The sequence below is a fragment of the Nelumbo lutea genome, chromosome 4 (genome assembly GCF_056320005.1).
Source record: "Nelumbo lutea isolate HS-2025 chromosome 4, American lotus-T2T, whole genome shotgun sequence".
Classification (NCBI taxonomy): Eukaryota; Viridiplantae; Streptophyta; class Magnoliopsida; order Proteales; family Nelumbonaceae; genus Nelumbo; species Nelumbo lutea.
The window spans coordinates 86,749,208-86,756,721 of record NC_142687.1 but is presented as its reverse complement, the minus strand read 5'-3'; the positions used below and the strand labels follow the sequence as shown (position 1 = coordinate 86,756,721).

Sequence of the window (7,514 nt, the reverse complement as noted above, 5' to 3'; positions counted from 1 at the left end):
ATGAACCTGAACGCTGGCACTTTCGCGACCATATTCGACCAAAGTTTAGGATTGCAACTGAACCCTCCCTTCGACCCCTACCGAGACAGTTTGAGTTACATGTTGGCTTGCTACATCATCCCTTACGTGGGACTCAACGGTTACGTGGGTGCAAATCCGTGTATCAACGGCTACAAGTCCAAGAGGGTTTGACCTTTACACGAGTCCACCACCCGATCTTCTTTCTTCCTTCCTGTACTCAAATTATTCAATAAACTTTTTCTTTGTTGGGATATGGTGGATATAGTAGTGTAAGTGTTCGATCAAGGTCTAAATGAGTGATTGAAAGGTGTTGTTGCAGCTGTTGGCAGGGTTAGAAGCAGGACAAGGCGCAGATATACGATTTTATCTGTACCAGAGAGCCGAACAAGCGGTGGAGCCCTACAACCACACGGTGGCTCGGAGTGGAGGAACCAGAAGGGAGGCAGTGGCATCAAAGACGAAGGCATCTTTGTCCCGATGCAGTTGGGAGCAGAGAATCGGACATCTAGCAACGCCTTATCGGCGGATGCCAACTCCCTCTCCTACGCACGAACACCCCGGGAGATTCTGAGTATCGTCTATGGAACAGGCAGCGAACACGTTCCCGGCGGCTTCTACCCCAGTGGCGCAAATGGAGAAATCGTTAGAGGATTTCTACGGAATAATGCGTAGCCTCTCTCTGCCTGATCTGCCGCAACTTCCAAATTTATAAGTTTGTGTTAACTGGTTTGGCTTTAAATAAAGAAGATTGATCTTATGTAGTAGTAATAGTAATTATTTTACTATATATTTAGTAATCTGGCTGTAGAAGGTGACACTTGGTAAGGTTCCCTTGGTTGTAGCGAAGATTTGGGATCTAATCCTGCCTGCTCCAGGAATGGGGTTATGGGTTTCGGGGATGGGCTACCCCTGTTGTATTGCCCCATGGAAAAAAGAAATAAATAAATAAAATAAAATTTTATTAACAAGTGTAAGACTTGATCATCTATAATTAAGCTTGTTAATGGGTTGTTTTCTTTCTACCTGACCAACTGATCTCATTATACCAGTTTTGGTTATGTGATTTTGTCCCGATTAATAATTGACTCGGCTCTCGTTTTTATTTGTTTCGATTCGATTCTTTCAGATTAAGACTGATTATTTTCTTAATAATATAAACAATTCCTACTTTTTTTTTTGTAATTTTTATTATATTTTGTCTTAAATGATAAATTTTGATAGATAATGTACAAGGCAATTTTAGTTAAAAGCAATTGATTTATTAGCATATAAATAACTTACCATCTGTCATTTTTATTAAGATTTTATTATCAAAAATAAAGTTTTAAGTTATTACTAGTGGGGACCCATGCAATGCACGGGCTTTGTTAAAATAGTTTCAGGCAATAGAGCTAGGGGTGCAAGTTGGGTGTATCCAATTCAAGCCCGACCTGATCAATCAAAGCTTTTGCACTTAAATTGGGTTCGAAATAAAGAAGGAAGAAAGGAGATGGTGAAGCGATTTACCTGTTTGGTGTCCTTCCACCTCTATTTTTCTCTCTCAAAAACAGAATACTGTGAAAGGTAGAAGAAGGAAGAAACAGAATGGGAAAAACCTGACTTCAAAAGTAGAAGAAGAAAGCTTTTATGTTTGAGTTGGACACAATTTAGGAGAGGTTTCAAACATGATAAGCCCTTTTAGAATCGTGACAAAACATGGCTCTTTGGAAGCCATCCGACGTGGCCAAAAATGGCTCAAGTGTAACAATTTAATTGGTTAAATTCATAAAAACGTGGATTAAAAAATTCAAAAAAATGAGAAAATTTCTTCACAGCCTTGTTTATATATATATAATTGGGTCTATTATCTTATTTATTAATTGGGATGGTTATAGTTCTATGATTTTTCCCCAATTAATAAACAGTTTGGGACTAGGACACCCTATCCCAACTCAAAACCAACCCGTTCACAGTCCTATCTATAATCCATGGAGATAGGGGTGCAACTCAGGTTGGCCCAAGTTAACATTTTACACTGTTTTGGGATTGGGCTTCAATCAGTTTACATGGTGATAATAAAAATATAAAACTAGACCTGTTCATAGGTTGGGCTGGGGCTTTGTTGCATTTAGCCCGTCAGGACATAAAATTTTGTTGTACATAAAGTGTCTATACCTGTTCACAGCTTTGCCCCTTTGTTATATATTTTTGTTGCATTTAATATTATATCAAGTCCACAGGCCTAAAATTTTGTTGAAACCCGATAAAAAAATGGGCCAGGTTTTTTTGTATATTAGCAGCTCAAAGTTTCAATTATAAAATACAGATAGCCACTTGTATGAGTTTGTGACACAGCCCCTAAACTTTCTTTTACCACTAACGAATTTGCAGGGGTGCCCTGCAGAGTGCACCCCACAGCACATTCCAATTGTGTATTGGGAACCATCTTCCATGACAAGTACGCGGAATATTCCCAATGCACGCTGAAGTATGCATGTGAGGCACATGTGGGACACACTCTATACCCTCGAGAACTTCTAGATTCCAACACTTTGCCCCTACCATTAGCATTCTATTAGTTAACTTCGTACTTACATAGATAAACATATGCCTATATAATTTTATACACGAAAATATGAAGTGGGATCAGATTAGTCAAGGCATCAACCCTAATCCAACCCAACTTCTTGTAGAATGGGTTTGGGTAACCTGGCCCAATTTGCAGTAATAATAATAAAAAAGGGAATTTTTTTGGAGCAATGGTTTTGTTTTTTGTGGTATTAGTATCGTGGTAACAATGTCATAAATAATGTTAAGAAACCTCAAATCATACCATCATTAAGAGCATAAATTTTTAGAACAAAATTTAAATAGTGAGAAGTAGTGGGACCCGGGCAGTGCATGGACTTTGTTAAGTGAAAGTTAAATAATAGAAATACATAAGAGTAGGTAATTATTTTATAATTTAATTTTTAAATAATTAATAATTGTTTATATTTTATATATTATTTTTAATATTTTTTGCAATATAAAAATAACAATAATTAAAATCATCTAGGAATGTTCATCAAACTCATGAAACTGACCAAACTGATCACCCAACTCGCCCCGAGTTGCACTTTCTAGTATTTCTGGTTGACTTCAGTTCAAAAATTTCCCAACCCAACCAATTCAAGTTTCTTTTAGTTTGACCATTTGTAAACCGGTCAAAATTAAATCGACTTGATTATAAATATACTAATATTTTATATTCCAAATATAATTTTTAATACATGAAAGTGGGAAAATTCTCATATTTCTTAGTCTAAAATATTTTATATTATAAACTTAAATTTTAAATTTATTCTTTTAATAGTATCATTGTATTTTTAAATGTAATTTAATTTTTTAAGTTTAAATATTTTGAACAGACCAACCAAACTGAAACCAGCCCAAACCGATACCATTGTTTTCAAGCCGCCATTTGACCCAACCGGTTAAATCGTCACCTGACCTTGATTCCGGGTCTAGTTCTTTTGAAACCCGCCCTTTAGTAAAAAACCGTTGACTTGGTAAAAAACCATCCGACTTGGATGGTTAAACTATTGATCCATTCAACTCGGTCACTGGGTTATTAGGTTGCATTACTTGCATAGTTAATGCATGTGCAAACTTTCATAGGCCATTACTTTTGCACTCCGATGTCCGATTGAGGTGATCTTTTTTTTTTTTTTTTTTGGTAAGTTTTCAAGATCCATGTATCCTAAGGTGTCGTGGGTGCCTTACCCCGCAATTTTTTTTTTTGCAAAAAAAACCCTTTTTTGTCATCAAATCGTAATTTTAACATTTTTAATAAATAAAAAAATTAAATTAAAAATATAAATAAATTATAAAATAATAGATATATTATATGTAAAATATAATTATACACTATTTATTTATAAAATATGTATTTGCACACATATATACATATATGTATATAAATATATATTTATTTAAATATATAAAGTGATGACATGGAACGATCTAACTTCTTTGACTAGGGTGGTTGAACCGGTTTTCACTAATGGTTGGTTAGCTTCGAGTGACCAAGTCCCCAACCCGACCATATTAGTTTGACTGGCCAAACAATCTGCAACAAAATTAAACTGCCTATTGAACACTCCTAATTTCAGCTAAATTGATAATCTAATCTCTAACAAATAACAATAGTTCAACCTCTGATAATTATTGAAAGTGATAATGAGAATACAGTAAATAATTAATAGAGCTTCAATCCCTCTAAATTATTTAATATATATTAACTATTTGAATAATATTTAATTTTTTTCATTTATTTATATTTTATATTCTTATTATGGAAGATTATAAAATCTATTATAATTAATTTTGTCTTTGATAAAAATTTAAAGTTATTACATAATTTCATTATTTAATTTCTTTTGTTTTAAAATAATGTTTGAAATATAATTCGGTATTAATTTTTTTTATTTAAAAACATTTAAAAGTTATTTATTTATAATATTGCTTAGTTATTTTTTAAATCATTTATGTTTTATATTCTTATTATAAAATATTTTATATTAAATCTATTATAGTTATTTTTGTGTTTTTGATAAAAAATTTTAAGGTTTTTACATAATTTCTTTATTTAATCTACTTAAATAATATCATTATTTATTTATTTCAATATTACTTATTTATTGAATTTCATAATGCCTAAAATTATTATATAATTTCGTTATTAATTTTATAAAATATAAAATTATTATTAATTCAAATATTATGAAATACATTATTATGATTTTCTAATTTTAATAAAATTTTTAAGTTTATTACATAATTTCATTATTTTAACTATTTAAAATTTAGTTATGTTAAATACTTAAATATAACATAAAATATTTAATCATTTTCATTATTTAAATTTTATTTATCATAATATTAAATACTTTGTTATTTATCATATTTAGTTATTGAAAATTTTAAATAATATATTATTTATTTTAAATTCTTATTTTTTGAATAATATTTAAATTGAATAACTTGTAAAATTATAATTTATATTATTAGTACATAATTTTCTTATGAATTTCTTAAAAGTATAAAATTAGTAATAATATGAATATTATTAAATATATGATAATTTTTTGTGCTTTTAAAAAATATTTTCGTTACTATATAATTTCGCTATAATATTTAAATAATTCTTAAATTTTTTAATTCAAACTTTCTTTTGACGGATCAAAAGTGGGAGATAGGATAAATAGGAAGTAGAGATAATTTAAGGGAGAAATTCTCTACAATATTAGAGATAATTTAGGAGATAATTAGTAATGAGGGAGATTTTAAGAAGGGATATCCAAAGGGATAAACATAGAAGAAAGAGGGATGGGCCAAGCATGCTGAGATGCAAAATGAGAAAAGGAGAAGGGAGTGATGAGGGGGCTTCATGAGGGAGCAAGAAAGGCTAAAATGAAGAGGGTGTGAGAGTTCTCCATTGGGGTGAGGGAGAAAGGTCAGGCCATGTCATGGCATGTTTCTACTTTATTATATATATAGATAGGAGAGGATAATGATCATTGATATTTTGCATTAGGTTTCTTTTACTCCAACCTTATCATCTATGGGCAAACTAGTAATTTTAAAACTTTGGGAAACTAGTAATGTCAAGCTAACCAAAGAAACTTAGATGCCAAGATGGTTTGGGTCTTTGGGAGTTTTTTTGTCACATCCAAAATGTAGGGGAGGTTTAAGCAATTGACAAAATAATAGGGGAGAGTTAGCAATTTACCCTAACAATAATGTGACTTGATCATGTAGAATCCGAAGCAATAGAATAAGAGTGTAAATTAGATGAGTTGGTGGAATTGAGGACCAAGTTACCAACCCAAGACAATCCCAAGGCGTGGACCCAAACCTTGGGCCCTGCCACATAGCAAGGTAAAAAATCCCACCTACGCTGAACTCTCCACAATTTAAATACCACCAGATTAGTTATCACTTTTATGATATTGGTTGATTGGTTAAAGTTTTTCTGGTATTATAGTCAAACCCATAACAAATTGATCTTGGAGGGATTGTATTTCAGACCAAAGTTGTATACCAAAAATCTCAAATACTTTTTCATTTGTTGGTATTCACATAAATTCAATTTTTTTTTCTAGAACCTCTATTCAACCCATGCATTGCAATGAATTGCTTGCTAGTATTATAGAAAAAGGGAAAACTTTGGCTGTCCATGTTCAACTGACAGCCACATTTTTTCCATAAAGAATGGTTTATTGTGGACACGTGGGGTTAGAGCACATTATAACAGCATATCTTTGCAACCCCCAATAGACTAGTAGTTTGGTATGCTCATTGGGTCATAAGGGAATACTGTGGTCACAGGAAAAGTTTTTTCTTTCTTTCCTCAGCTAACACTTGGCAAAGTTTTTCTTACCTAAAAGCTATCCTACCTAAGATTATTTTTTTAAGCCACTAGGAATTTTCTTTTCAATAGTGGGTTCTAATTCATTTAGCATCCCCATATTTAATCTTTGTATTGACGTGATTCAATTCTGGTATATGATAACCTCAATCTTTGGACAACTTAATGAAATAACCCCATATGTCAACATTTCATGAGATGTTTTCATTAACTTAAATGTCCTTTTTAACTCCATTTTTTGTAGATTCAGTACTTCATGGGTTCGATTATGATATGGAAAAGATATGATATTCGAAAACAACTGACCAATAAATCAGAATCATAAATGTGATAGGTAATATGGTGTTATTTATCAAAATTCATGGGTGGGTTTTGATTGGTCAAATTTCTTTTCATACCATATCTCGCTAGGAGAAAATGTATGTTTTTTTTTTTTTTTTTTTTTTTTTTTCTGAATTTCATTCATCAGAATCCGATTCCTTTTTCTCTTTTCCATAATATTTTTTAGAAAATTACATTTTCTCTCCAAGTAGGAAAAGAAAATGTTGAAAAGTTGTTGAGGAATTTAATTTGATTACTTCATTTTTAAGCATTTGGTTGTGGGTTCTGAGATCATCAATTCATTGTTCTACAGTTGATAGCCTTTCAACAATGATAACAACTAGGCAAATTAACCTTGATCCACTGAAATAAGAATCAGGACATTACAAGTTCTTAATAGTCTTCAACTATAATAAGGGCTGAAGAGGATAGTTATAAGTTATGAACTTGTATGAGTTTTGGGTACCTCTGGAAGTGTCTGTTATGTTTAAAAGATAAGAGCAATCCAGTTTCAACTTTTCTACAATTAATCTACTGATACAGTTCAAGTGAATATGGCATATATATTAAGAATATACATAGGTGCCCGAATGTCTGCTGCCAGTAAAAAACATGTTAACACATTGACAACACAACATCCAATCCCACATCAAGAATATCTCGATGGAAACAGATCCGATCGCTATCCACAGACGTCATCTTTTGTTTGCCCACTTATTCTTTCCTTCTTGGAACTTCCTACTAGACATGTTGTTCATATATGTGCCTGGAATCGCATCTT

General features: G+C 31.8%; 1 pseudogene; it reads left to right on the top strand.

The window, feature by feature from the left end:
* LOC148861544 (ferritin-like catalase Nec2 pseudogene) lies at positions 1 to 693 on the top strand (annotated as a pseudogene).
* Positions 694 to 7,514: the final 6,821 nt, after the last annotated feature.